This window comes from Solanum stenotomum, chromosome 3 (genome assembly GCF_019186545.1).
Source record: "Solanum stenotomum isolate F172 chromosome 3, ASM1918654v1, whole genome shotgun sequence".
Classification (NCBI taxonomy): domain Eukaryota; kingdom Viridiplantae; phylum Streptophyta; class Magnoliopsida; order Solanales; family Solanaceae; genus Solanum; species Solanum stenotomum.
The window spans coordinates 6,319,656-6,333,911 of record NC_064284.1 but is presented as its reverse complement, the minus strand read 5'-3'; the positions used below and the strand labels follow the sequence as shown (position 1 = coordinate 6,333,911).

The following is a 14,256-nucleotide window of genomic DNA, read 5'->3' as shown; positions in this document are numbered from 1 at the left end:
AAGGAGCAAGAAATAGGATGTGTCTTCTATTAGAAATATTGAAAGATGGTTTCTTCTTATCCCAAGGTCCAGACAAAAATCATGTGAAAATGCATGATGTGGTCCGTGATGTGGCTATAAGTATTGCGTCTGAGGGAGAGCATAACTTTATGGTAAGTCACGATGTTAACTTGGAAGAGTTTCCAAGAAAAACTTCTTATGATCATTTCAGTCACATGTCAATTGTTGCAAATAAATTTGGTGAGCATCCTAGACCAATAATTTGCACAAAACTAAAGCTTTTAATGTTGAAACTCCGTTTTGAAGATCCATTCAAGCTACAGGACAATTTTTTTGATGAAATGAGAAACCTCAATGTCTTGAGCCTGAGGGGACTCAGATTTAAGGAGTCCATTCTGCGTTTTCCAGCATCCATTCGGAGGTTGTCAAGTCTGAGGACTCTGTGTCTGAGTGATTTAAGATTGGATGACATATCCTTTATTGGGGAACTTGTCGAATTAGAAATTCTCAGCCTAAGAGATTGTGAGTTAGATGAGCTGCCAGAGGAGATAGGAAAATTGACCAAGCTAATTAGGTTAGAGTTTTGGAATGAGGGTAGAACACTTAAAAGGATTTCAGGAGGGGTGTTATCAAAACTAGCTCAATTGGAGGAACTGCATATGGTGGGAGTAGAAGATTGGAGTGATGTGATGTACAGTAACCTTGGCCTTCCCTCCAAGTTGACACGGTACACTCTTGAAATGGGTTATTGGAATTCAAGATTTGATGAATACGACAAGATTATTGCTTTAAAGGTCACGGAGACTGCCCCATTGGGTGATTGGATCTGCCACCTGTTGAAGGAAGGCGAACGCATACGTTCAACCGGGGAAGGCTCTAATAATGTGTTAACTGAGTTGCAGCTGAATGAATTTCAGAACTTGAAATGTCTCCACCTCTCTAAATGTGATTTAATGACACATTTATTGAAGAGGACACATGAAGTAATCAAGTTCCCCAATTTATATGAGTTACAGCTTCTATCTCTGGAATGCCTGACTCACATTTGCAGTGACAATGTTGAGCGCATTGAGTTCCCTCTATTACAAACAATGGGCTTATATGCACTACCTGCGTTCCAGAATTTCAGGCCTACAGCCAACAACTCAAATCCTCTTTTTGATGAAAAGGTTTGCTTCTTATCACAAAAATGTTACCTTTTACTTGAGCATTAAAGATATTTACTTAAACAAAGTCTATTGCTTAGATATATCCTTTATATCTAACAAGTGAAAAAATAATTTTAATTTTTTTTAATTTGTTATTTAAAAAATCCATATAAGGCTATATTTGATGTGACTTTTTTTATTCTACGGTTAATTTAAGTTTTATTCCCTTATAGATCTATTAACTTATCATTATTTGAGTTTCATATTCTTATTTCATTTTTTTAGTGCGAAAATAAATAGATATAGAAAAGAAGAAAAAAGTATGAACTAATTTTGGCAGCTATAATGTAATTTATTTTTTGAAAAAAGGTCAATAGTGCCGTAAATTACATGAAATGATAAAAAATGACCTCAATTTATAGTTTAGTCCAAAAATGTTCTTGTCCTCAATACTTTGGTCCAAAAATGTTCTTTCTGTTGATAGTTTGTTCTGGAAATGTTCCACTTGTTACTAACTGAGTCAAAAATATATTTCTCAGTATAAACATATTATTTCTTTTCTTTTTAAACAAATCTTATTCCTATTAAAAGATATTACTTTTAAGTACTCTATTCTTATTTTCTTTATTTTAAAATTACTTTAACTATTAAAAAATGTACCCTTTATATTGATAATATATGTCGTATTTATAAGATCATAGTAAATCAACCATTAATTTTTATTTTGATATTTATAATAAAATAAGAAATATTTTTAGTGTTATTTTTTTTTCCAATTGAAGTAGGATAAACATTTGCTAATAAAAAAAATATCATTAGGAAAAGAATGTGTTCAAAAAGAAAATAAATAATATATTTATTTGAAAAATGACATTTTTGCCTTATTAAGTAACAATAAAGGCATTTTAGACCATTTTTCGTTTATTTTTTATATTTGCAGAAAAATGGGGCATTTGTGATAAATTTTACAAGGAGATGAGTGAAACCTAAATTATTCATTGAATTAAGGGAAAATACGCAAATATACTGCTCAACTTTGTGATTTTGGCAAATATACCTCTTGTTAATAAAAATGATGCATATATACCTCTACCGTCTAATAAATGGTGCATAATTTTCCTTTTCGTCAATAAATTTATATTTATTTAATTAAAAAATATATAATTGTGATTTTTTAATTTCAAAAATGTCATATGTCTTTCAAAAACTATCTCACGCTTTTTTTACCCTTCTAGACCCAGCCTAAATGGAAAAAAAAAATACTACGTAATGTATTTGACATACTAAAAAACTTTTTTTAAATATGAAACGAGATCATATACAACTTTTTTATATATATATATATATATATATTTGGGTTTTTAAAAATATATAAATAAATGTGTGTAAGCACTTTTGGCTTCTCCACTCAATAGCTCCAACTGTATCTGTGACAAAGTTTGATACTTCAAAGCTCGCAGGTTTCTTGTCCCAACCTGGAATACCTAGACATCAGTAAGGCTGACAGCATAAGTGCTCTCTGGTCTCACCAACTTCCAACTGACTACTTCCCCAAACTTCAAACATTGAGAGTATCAGATTGTGGAAAATTAAGAAACTTGATGTCTCCATCAGTGGCCAAAGGTCTTCTGAATCTCCAAGTGTTACGCATAACAAATTGTGAATCAATGGAAGAAGTGATCACTAAAGGAGAAGGAATCATGACCTTATTTCCCCGATTGCAAGAGCTGAAGCTTTGGAATCTGCCTAAGCTGGGGCATTTCTTTCTGACAGAACATGCTCTTGAATTTCCATTTCTCAAGGAAGTGATAATTTATGACTGCCCTGAAATGAAGACGTTTGTCCAACACGGAATATCTGTGAGTACACCGATTCTCAAATGTGATGATGAGGTGAAAGTAGATGATATCAATAAATGGATACAACAGAGGTCAAATCCTCTTTTTGATGAAAAGGTTTGCTTCTTATCACTAAAATGTTACCTTTTACTTGAGCATTAAAGATGTTTACCTAAACAAAGTCTATTGCTTAGATATATCCTTTTTGTCTAACAAGTGAAAAAATAATTTTAAATTAATTTTTAAATTTGTTATTTAAAAATCCATATAGGGCTATATTTGATGTGAATATTTGTGACTTCTTTTAATCAACTGTTAATTTAAATTTTAAATATATCCCATATAGATCTATTGACTTATCATTATTTGAATTTCATATTCTTATTTCATTTTCTTAGTGTGAAAATAAATAGATATGGAGAAGAAGAAAAAAGTAAGAACAAATTTTTAGACTATTTCTTTTGTAGCTATATTGTAATTTATTTTTTGAAAAAAGGTCAATAATGCCTTAAGTTACATGAAATGATAAAAAAAAAAATCCCCTTAATTTATAGTTTAGTCCAAAAATATTCTTCCCCTCAATACTTTGGTCAGAAAATGTTCTTGCCGTTGATAGTTTGCTCTGAAAATGTTCCTATTGTTACTACTTGAAACAAAAATACTTCTTCCGCATAAATATATTATTTCTTTTCTTTTTTAACAAATCTTATTCCAATTAAAAGATATTATTTATTTTTTGAAAAAAGGTCGATAATGCCTTAAATTACGTGAAATGATAAAAAATTACCTCAATTTATAGTTTAGTCCAAAAATATTCTTGTCCTCAATACTTTGGTCTAAAAATGTTCTTTTTGTTGGTAGTTTCTTCTGGAAATGTTCCTATTGTTACTAACTGAGTCTAATATATTGTGCATAATTTTCTTTTTCGTTAATAAATTTATATTTATTTAATTAAAATATATTATAATAGTGATTTAATAGAAAAAATTACTTGAATGAGTGCCTTTTTAATAATAAGTATTGATTTTAGCGATACTTTTTATTTATTACCATTTATAGAAATACTATGTTAAATCTGCAATATGTATTAAAAGTGAATTAAGTATGTAATATATGTGTATTATAATTGATTTTAAAAATATATTATGTTTGTTTGGTAAGAAGTTGACACATTGTATTATGTATTAAAATGTGTGACAAATGTATTGTCCATCAATAAAACTTGTATTATATGTGAATAATAAATTGTTCTTTGTAATATATATTAAAACTTTATTATAAATGTATTAAAAATGATCAAGTGAAAAAAAAATGTTATTGCTATAAATGATAAATATTTTTTATTTATAGTATATGTATGTAAGTTTCCTTTCTTTAAATTCAAAAATGTCATGCGGCTTTCAAAAAAATAGCTCTATCTGCAACAATGTTTGATACTTCAAAGCTCGTAGGTTTCTTGTCCCAACCTAGAAGAGATACATCAGTGAGGCTGACAGCATAAGTGCTCTATGACCTATGACCTACATAAAGTCTATTTTACCTTTTACTATTTACTTACGTAAAGTCTATTTTACCTTATGACCTAGTGTTTTGTTCCAATGTATCTACAACAAAGTTTGATACTTGAACGTTTGCAGGTTTCTTGTCCCAATCTGAAAGTGCTATATAGCATTGGGGCTAACTGCATAAGTGCTCTATGCTCTCACCAACTTCCAACTGACTACTTCACCAAACTTCAATCATTGGATGTATCGCATTGTGGAAAATTGAGAAACTTGATGTCTCCATCAGTGGCCAAAGGTCTTCTGAATCTCCAACTGTTATGGATACAACACTGTCAATCAATGGAAGAAGTGATAACTAAAGGAGAAGGAATCATGACCTTATTTCCCCGATTGGAACATTTGAATCTTACCAATCTGCCTAAGCTGGGGCATTTCTTTATNTCTTGTCCCAACCTGGAAGTGCTATCTATATATATTTGGCTTTTTAAAAATATATTAGGGATTTAGACTGATTTTTAGATCAGTTTTTCCCTTTTTGAAAGAGTGAGTGAGGGTTTGTGAGTGAAGAGAAGAAGAAGAGGAGAAAGAGAAGAACAAGCAAGGATTTCGTTGTGGATATCGTCGGGGGTGATCCCTATTAAGGTATGTGAGATCATAGTGTTGGGTTGGTTCATTCCCCCACACGCCAAACTTGTTTTAATTCCGAGAAAAGATTGGTTATGTTTGTTGAAGTTTGTGGTTGTGTTTGTTGAAGTTGTGGTTGTGTTGTTGAAGTTTCTTGTTGGTTTGGTGCATGTTTCCGGTTGTAATTCCGAGTTGAATCTATTGTATATTAAGGGTTTTAATGATCCCAAGTGTTTGGGGAAAGAACCTTTGAAGTTAAGAGGGTTTAGAGTTGGAAAAATGAAGGAGAAAAGTCGGGCTGCTTACATGAAACAAGTCCGTGTCGCAGACTTGTTCCCTCTGTGAACAAAAATCTGCTCCGCGTCGCGGACAGGACGCGGACTCCACTGTTTTCAAAATTTAATTTTGTAAATTTTCTTAAGTTTAGCTGTCCTAAATCACTCCTAAACATCGTGAGGTCTTTCCAGACACAAATCATAATCCTTGAATCCATAATTCAATTCAAGAAAGTTAGGATCAAAGTCAAGTGAAGTTAAAAGTCAAGTCTAGAAGTTAAGAAGCAAGTCTTTAAAGCTTTTCAAGAGTCTTTATTAAATGTTTTAACTTCATTTTTTTAAGGCTCAAGTTTCAAGTCAAGTAAAGAGTATCGAGTTTCAAGTTAAGCCAAGAGTATAGAGTTAAGTTCATTTCTCAAAAGTCATTAGGGAACTAAGTATTCCCAAAGAAGTTTTTAAATGTTTTCACATTTGAGCAAGAAAGGGAACATCGATTCCAAAAGAGATTTTAAGCTAAACTTTGAGCAATTATCTCAAACTAAAGAAGTTTGTGTTTAAAACACTTATGAGCCAAAGTATTTTTGGGAGTAGTATTGAGCACCGAATTGGGGAAGCGAGTTCATATTAACTTAACTCTCCATAAGAACCATGTAGCCAACGTGGGACTTAACAGGTCATTCTTTTTAGATGATCACGTAAGATTAAGCTAGTGGATCCACTAAGTTAAAGTAAGGTCCTATATCACGGCAAGGTATAGGATGGTCCTTAGGCAACGTGAGGTAAAACGTTGTATCATCACTAGGGCTCATAGTGGTGGTTGTCGGTTAAATAACCTCCCACAAAAGTTATATCACTACAAGAAAAACTGTTACTTAAGACCAACATTTAGGGACGAGCTACTAATCCCGTCTCTAAAGATATATATATTGGGACGAGATTATATTCCTGTCCTTATTTGTATATTCTATTGCGAAGATACTTAATCCGGTCCCTAAATAACATATTAACTGGTCCCAAATTCAATTAAAAAACTTAGCGCCCAACTTTCAGCCAAAATTTAATACTAAAGTATTAAAAAAAACTTTTGTTTTTTTTCACCAAAATTTAGGCGCTAGGTTTTTTTAACCAAAAAGGAAAAACCCTCCTCTTTTCTAAAATCTAAAGCAAAACGTAAAAAGCAAAAAAAAAAACTCTTTGTTTGTTGCTGGTCGCAGCTTCCCTATAGCAGCATATAGTCGATCTCTTCATCAACAATCGATCGTTCTTCTCATCTACAACGTCCACGGCCAATCTCAACATCAAAGTACTTTCCATCGCAACTTTGTCTTCTTCATCGTATAGAATTGCTGCTCAGCTGCTCGGTGAAACAGATCGTACAGGTAATTTGGTTCTTCTTATAAAGTTTCTATTGTTTCGAATTCCAACTGTACATAGATTTTTTATTATTTTATTTAAGTTACTCTTCTTCTTGTTCTTCCTCTTTTCTAACATTAGATAGGTTAAAAGTTTCTTATTAATATGATCTGTTTTCTTATGTACAATCTGTGAATGATTATTGGGTTGAGTTTCTAATAGTGACTCGATTTTGTGACCACTCTTCTAATAAAGTTTCTATTGTTTTGAATTCCTTAAACAGTACTTGGATTTTTTATTGTTTAATTTAAGTTACTCTTGTTCTTGTCCTTCCTCTTTTCTAACATTAGATAGGTTAAAAGTTTTTTAATCTGATCTGTTTTCTTATGTACAATCTGTGAAAGATTATTGGGTTGAGTTTCTAATAGTGACTCAATTTTGTTAACTATTGTATGTGCCTGAAGATTATACAATCTATTTTATAGAGTGCATATTTTATTTGGAAAGTCTAATTATTTCGCTAAGAACATATACTAATTTTTTTCTTCGATGTTGATATTTTGCGAGGGAAATAAGAAGTTGACCTCTTACATGTAACTTTTAAAGTAAGATATACTTACATAATAGTAATGCTTCTGTTAACTAGGGGAGGTGAGACTCGCAAACAAATGTATTGTATCTATAAGGTCCATACCTTTGCCATATAACTTATTAAGCAAGAGAAATATAGGCATGTGATATTTGTCGCTTCGTCTTTAAAGAGGCGAAGCATCATGATGAACCTGAAAAGAACAAAATTGATTTATTTGGCATTCGAATTTAATTCTATTTGAATTTCCAGCGGCTTATAACTACATGTGAGGTATTTTTGTGTTCCAGAAAGTTTGTCTTATGAATTTTGTGGGGCTAACTCCATGTGTGGTTCTAGCGATTATGTGTTTCAGAAAGTACATAAAACTCCGTAGCTTGTAGCAATGAATATAGGATAACATTCTCTTTTCTGATTGCTCCTCTAGGTTGTAACATATAGTTCTGGTGGGAAATTGTGATTTGTAATTTTCTTAGTTCTTTCTTTAGTATTGATTGAAGATTCAAGTAACAACTATTTAGTACCATTCTCTTTTTTTATTTCTTCTCTAGGTTGTAACATGTAGTTCTGGTTGAAATTGTGATTTCTATGTTTCTTAATTCTTTCTTTCTAACCTTATAGTTCAGCCCTATTGCGTGTATCGGATCGTAACAACTTATTTGCAAAGGTAAAAAAAGTTCGAGGAAGCAACAAGTGCAAAGAAGTTGCTTCACTTGAAATTGGACAAAAGCTTAAAGTAACCTTTTACATTAATCGAATGTGAAGGAGCATTTTACTTCTGAAAGTTTCCAGGTATGCCTAATGAATTAAATTTTCTGCACTGCTGCAACACTGATGCCAGCTTTTCTGTTTTATCGTGTTCTACCAAATTGTTGTTCATCCGGCTTAACTTGTGTCCAGTTGATCTGCTATGTTCCCTCATGATTGTCTGAATCTACTTTTTGAGCCTTGATTGTATCATTTTCCTTCACCTAGTCGTAAGTCACTGCTTGCTCAACTTCCCTTCCTTTAGGATCCTTGACTCTAACCTTCTTCGGCAACTACCTAGCTTCAGTTCATACCTATACAGATGTGTAGTAGGGGTTTCCCTATGCCTTACATGCTACTTCTGCAAGTCCCATGTATACATGGTCTTTTCAAAATTAGTAGTCACTTTCTGGATTTCAGCTAGAATCACATTTTCATAAATGTTCAAAACAATCAAATTTAATACTACCATATATATCTTAGAAAGCACGTTCCAAACAGCTCAGCCAATACTTTGAGTAAAAAATGAGAAAATTAATGGTCATCTTAGTTTTTTTCCCCTTCAACTCTTATTTACATGCTTCTAACATATAGTATAATATATGTTAATCTTTTTCATGCGGCTCTTGTGATTTGAAACATGCCATGACATTTCTATGAATATAGGTTCACATCAATGGGATTTCTTGTTTCTAATCAGACATTTTACAAATAGCAGTACCAAGTCAATATAGCCATAAATAAGCACTTCAGCTAATGATGTATTATGAACTGATGTTGTTGTGCTCGACGATGTGCACCCCTGGCTCTTCCCACTTATCTCTATTCCATTGCTCTTCGGAGTGACACTCCTTGCCTTTTCAGGTAGCAAAGTCCACTATTCCATTGGCTGGCTTTCCCCTCGTCCAAACTATTTTTTTTTAACTATCAATGTTATGGATATAAAAAAAGTGCACTTTGAAGCATATAAATCAGGGTATTTTGTTTAGCCTCTGCAATGGTTTCATCCATATTCCTTAGAAATTTCCTAACCTCTAGGATTTTGAAGTATTAATGGCTAGTTAAAGAATGTGTATGGTCCTGCTTGCAGCATCCTTATCTTCAATAGATTCAAACCGAAATATACAGTAACCCTCATCGTGCATCATTCATTAATAGGTGCAATATACAGTAACCCTCATCGTCCACACATTCATTATAAAATTCTCTAATGTTTAGACAATTCTGTACAAATCTCCACACAAATCTGCATCAGAGAACTGAAGTCGTCAAACAGCCATATGTATACCATTTTCTTCACCCTCATTTGGTTTCAACTTAACAGGTGATTTCACCCCTATATCCATCTCCTCTCCTTCAGCAATTGGATGGATCCGAGCTGGGTCAAAACTTCCAAAATTGTAGGGTTTGTAAACAGTTCAGCTCATCCTCTGGTGTTATCAGTTGTGCTTTTGATATCGTAGTCGTACCAAACTGTTGGTTTTTTCTGGTTCACATTCTTTCCTTGTTGTTTAAAATCCATCAATGGCTTTTCGATACTGGCTTTTCTCATCCTCCCTCTCGCCATTCCGGCCACCATGCGCAAGATAACAATTCACATTTATCGTGCGCCTAGAGAGACTTTTTTTTTTTTCCATTACACTTTCATCAAATATAATAGTGTCAATAATGTCTGTAACAAACCTCCTACAAAACATTGACTAACAAAAATCATAAGCTTAAATTTTCTAGGCAGCAATCTTTAGCTTCTTTGGTACACGATAGGTACCAACAACACAAGCATGGTCTCTTTCAAAAGGTTCAAGAGTAACCTGCTCCACTGGTTTAAACTGCTTGGCTTGTAGCTTCTTCACTTCCTGAGCAAATACGGCTTCCGCTGGCACTGTTGAATCAATACAATTTGCCTTGATTGAGATAACAAAGTGACCCCCCGCTTTCAAGAAATATGATGCATTCAGAGCTAAAATTATTGCCTGATCAGGCTGAGCAATATCATAAAATATCACATCCACCATTCCAACCAACATTCTATTTTTGGCTGGGTGTCTAGCATCCTTGATAATGGGAATAACATTAGTACGTTTCTTAGCCACGTTAACCAAGTCCCTTCCACTTCTGTGAGAAAATTCAACAGCATATACAACCCCATCAGGATTAATAAGGTCTGAGACATAAGATACTGTTTTTCTGAAGCAGCACCAAGGTAAAGGACACAAGCACCTGGTTTAATCCAGATGTCATCAACTCCTCCAAGAATTGCAGCTGCTAACTTAGAACGGAAAGGATTCCACACTCTGTATTCAACCTTTGTTACATCTTCATTCTGAATAGAGATTCTCTTTTCATTGTAGACAGCTTCACCGGGTACCAAATTCTTAGTACAAAGAGCACCTTCCTTGCCCTTAGCAATGAACACGCCTCCATGTCTATGAGGCTCCACCACAACCTTACTACCACCCTTCATTCCTCCACGTCCCCTTCCTCCACCTCTTCGACCTCTGTCTCCTCTACCCCCTCTTCCACCTCCTTGCTTCATCCCACTTTCTCCATTTCCAAAACCTCCCTCTTCCACCACTGAAACCACTTCTGCCACCTTGTCCTCCTCTTCCTCCATCTCCTCTACCTCCCCTGAATGCACCACCACCACGACATCTAGTTGGTGCAACCATGCTGCTGCTGCTGCTGTAAATTGATGGAAACAGAGAAGAGTTATCAAGTAGAGCTATAAACCGTAATGTTGAATCGCCTAGAGAGGCTTATTGGTATGTGTCGGGTGTATATATCTGCTTAACAGTAAAATTTTCTGCACAGCTGCAACATAACATTGCTGCCAACTTCTCTGTTTTACACTTTTCTGCCAAGTTGTTGTTCATCTAGCTCGTCTCTTAAGCTATCTTTCGTATCCATTTATTTCAATTTTTTACTAAACGTAATTAGGTGTGGTTCTTTAAAATAAATGTTGGATTCTTGATTGATGTATCTGAAAGTTTTTCTAATAGATTTTTTTTCTTATTTCTTGCAGATATTGTAGAGATGTTTTTGGATATCACATGACAACGATAAACCTTTAAATTTTTTGTTCAACTTTTGTTCATTCTTCAGTGAAGATACTAGCTTAGAAGATGGACTAACTCATTCTTACTTTGCTATGAATGTTATGAAACCCTTGAATGTTATCAAAGTTTTTTTGTTGATTAAGCAAATATTGAAACCTACATCATGTGATGCTCACAAATTAATTGTAATCAATTGTAATTTTTATTTCTATCGCCCTGCAATCCTTTCTATATCATCTTTTGTATCCAGATTTTTAGTTGTAATTAATTTGATATTTGTTAGATTCTTGTGATATCAATGGTTGTAGGATCAATGGTGACAAGTTAGAGACCATAATTATTGACTGTCTGTAAAGGTCAATCTGGGACCAAAATTGTTGCTCGTCTCAAATGAATAAGCTAGGACTTGAAATGATGCTCGTCCTTAAAGCAAATTTAGGACTAGGTTGGTGTTCGTCCCTAAAACAACTCTAGGACCAATTTGTTATGGTCGCTAGAGCTATTCTAGGAGCAGATTGTCAATGGTCTCTAACTCTATTCTAGGACCAGGTCACACTTGTCTCTAAAGAGTTACTAGGACTAGGTTGCGGAAGGTCGCAAAAGAGGTTTAACGACATGAATACCAAGATGTCAATGGTCTATTTGGGACTAGATATGTAGTCCCTAAAAGCCAGAGTTTTTTCTCGTCTCAAAACCATTCAGGGACTAGTTTTTTGAACTCGTCCTTATTGACCAGTAGCGACGGCACTTTCTAGGACGAGTGACGACTAGGTTTTTCTGGTCTCGGTTGCTCATTTGGGACCAGATTTGAACTTTCAGGGCCCAGATTTCCCTTCCTTAGAGGTTGATTTTCTTGTATACTTTTATATAAGTAAAGTTGAGTTGTTATTGCTTTATCCTTAACGAACTAGGTTCTTTACACTGTTTTGCAAGCTATATATATATTGCATGTGTCTTATTGCTTTATATTGAGTTCGGTTATTCATGAGTTGAATAGAGCCAAGGTAAGAGTTCCTTTGTACTCCTTTCAAGCTTAAGTTGTTGTTTAGCTTTCCAGCTCGCATACTCGTACATTCAATGTACTGATGTCAGTTGGCCTGCATCTTATTATGATGCAGATATAGGTACCCAGGATCAACATCCAGCACGCCGTTGATCCAGCTGAGCACTCCAAAGTCAGTGGTGAGCCTCTTTGCATTCCAGAGGACTCGGTTATTTTGTTCTCTTAGTTTTGTTTTATTAGGATGTTGCGGGGTCTGTCCCAACATCCATCTCAATATTTTAGAGGCTAAATAGACAGACAGTCAGTCAGTCAGTTAGTATTGACTCTCTCATCTATGTATATATATAAATATTCTATTTTGAGACTCAAGTTGCCTTTTGGCATGTTCTGCATCAGTTAGGTTGTTTTATAACCTTTCATTGCATTGAGTTATTCTGTTGAGTTAAGTTTCCGCTGAGTTAAGAAAGCTAGGCCAAGGGTTTGCTTGGGGGCCAGCAATGGTCTTCGAGTGCCGGCCACGTCCAGGGTGTAGGCTCGGGGTGTGACAAACACAACCAACTTGGGTAGTTGAAGGTGCCACATCAGCACAAAAGGTGCATAAAAATACGAAAAAAATGAGTTAAGGGGTAATAGGATCTTAGTTAAGTTTAGGTGTGTCTCTGGGATTTCGGTCATAGTGTAAGAGGTACTCATGCATTATCCCTTTTGTTTTTATATAAAACAAGATTTAAAAGGCAATATAGGAACACTGTTAAACTCTTATTATCTGAGGATAGTGCCTCGTGACCACATCACTGAATTATGTTCCAACCGTCATTCCGAAAGGGGAGAAGATAAAAGTTATGAAAAAGATGTTATACAGTACTTCCTTCACTCCGCAATAGTAGTAGACTTACTAATATTCTCTGCTGAAGTTCTAATGGATAATATTAATTTCTAGCAGTTCGATAAATGGTTAACTGTTTTTCCCATACGCTTTTCTGTTAAATTGATCGTGTATCTAATGATATTTGTGTCTGCCTTTGTGTTTTCATTCAATTTTTTGCATATAAGCAGTGTCCTAGTATATATGTCTAAAAATGATAAACTATATTTCCAAATCGTTCCAAATCTATTGGGGATCAAATTACTGTAACTAATCCAACAAGTGATAATTCACTTCAATAAATTTGAGAGCGTTATTCATATGTGTGAAACTGGGATGGAAAATACCAAGAGCTAACCATTACTTTCCCCTTTTTTCTTCTTTCTATGTCTGCCATTACCACTACTTTAAGACTTGTTAATTACTTTTAGCTGGTCCTTAATCTCACTTTAGTCTTTATATATTGCCAATCTATTGAAGCAGTCGCATGGTTTGTGTTCATTGGAGGAGAAAATTAAGTTAATTTAAAAGGAAAGTGCTTTAGTGGTCATAAAAGCAAGCAAGAGAGGTAGTTGAGAATATAAAATTTACAAGTTAGGTAAACAACAAACTTGTTCTTAATTTATCTGAACAAGTATACTATATGGAATTATTAGACTTTAAAATGTAAGTAATGTTATCATTTTGACCCCACTCTTCTTATTCTCAAAACCTAAATTTCAGTGAATAGATTACTTGGAAGAAAACAACCACATTCTCCATTGCATCTTTGATATTTGATTTTCATACCAAATTCTCCATTTTCGCTCTCATTTTGACTTGATGGAAGAAGTGATCACAGAAGAGGAACAACAAGGAGAAAGAATCATGACCTTATTTCCCCTGTTGGAAGAATTGTACCTTTTCCAGCTGGCGCATTTCTTTCTGACAGAACATGCTCTTGAATTTCCATTTGTCAAGGAAGTGCATATTGATGACTGCCCGGAAATGAAGAGGTTTTGTAACAATGTAATAATATAACAACTAGAAAGGAGAATAAGAAAGACTGTAATGACATAAAGAAGGAAGATGAGGGAACTTAGGGAAGAAGGAAGAAGAGAGGGAAGACAAATACTAATAATTCACTGCCTACTGATTCCTAGCATATTCTTTGCTATATATAACGACAACTTCATTCCTTTCTAGAAAATGATCTTGAATATATATTAGTAATATCTAGAAAATAGTTGATTGTGATATTAACTTGAGGTCAC

At 34.1% G+C, this 14,256-nt stretch overlaps 1 protein-coding gene and 1 pseudogene across 1 annotated transcript in view; one reads left to right on the top strand and one right to left on the bottom strand.

The window, feature by feature from the left end:
• Nucleotides 1–14,256, top strand: part of LOC125860955 (disease resistance protein UNI-like) — a 237,323-nt gene that overhangs the window by 172,375 nt on the left and 50,692 nt on the right. The gene's annotated exons all lie outside the window — the stretch shown is intronic.
• Nucleotides 9,711–10,748, bottom strand: LOC125860958 (rRNA 2'-O-methyltransferase fibrillarin 2-like; annotated as a pseudogene).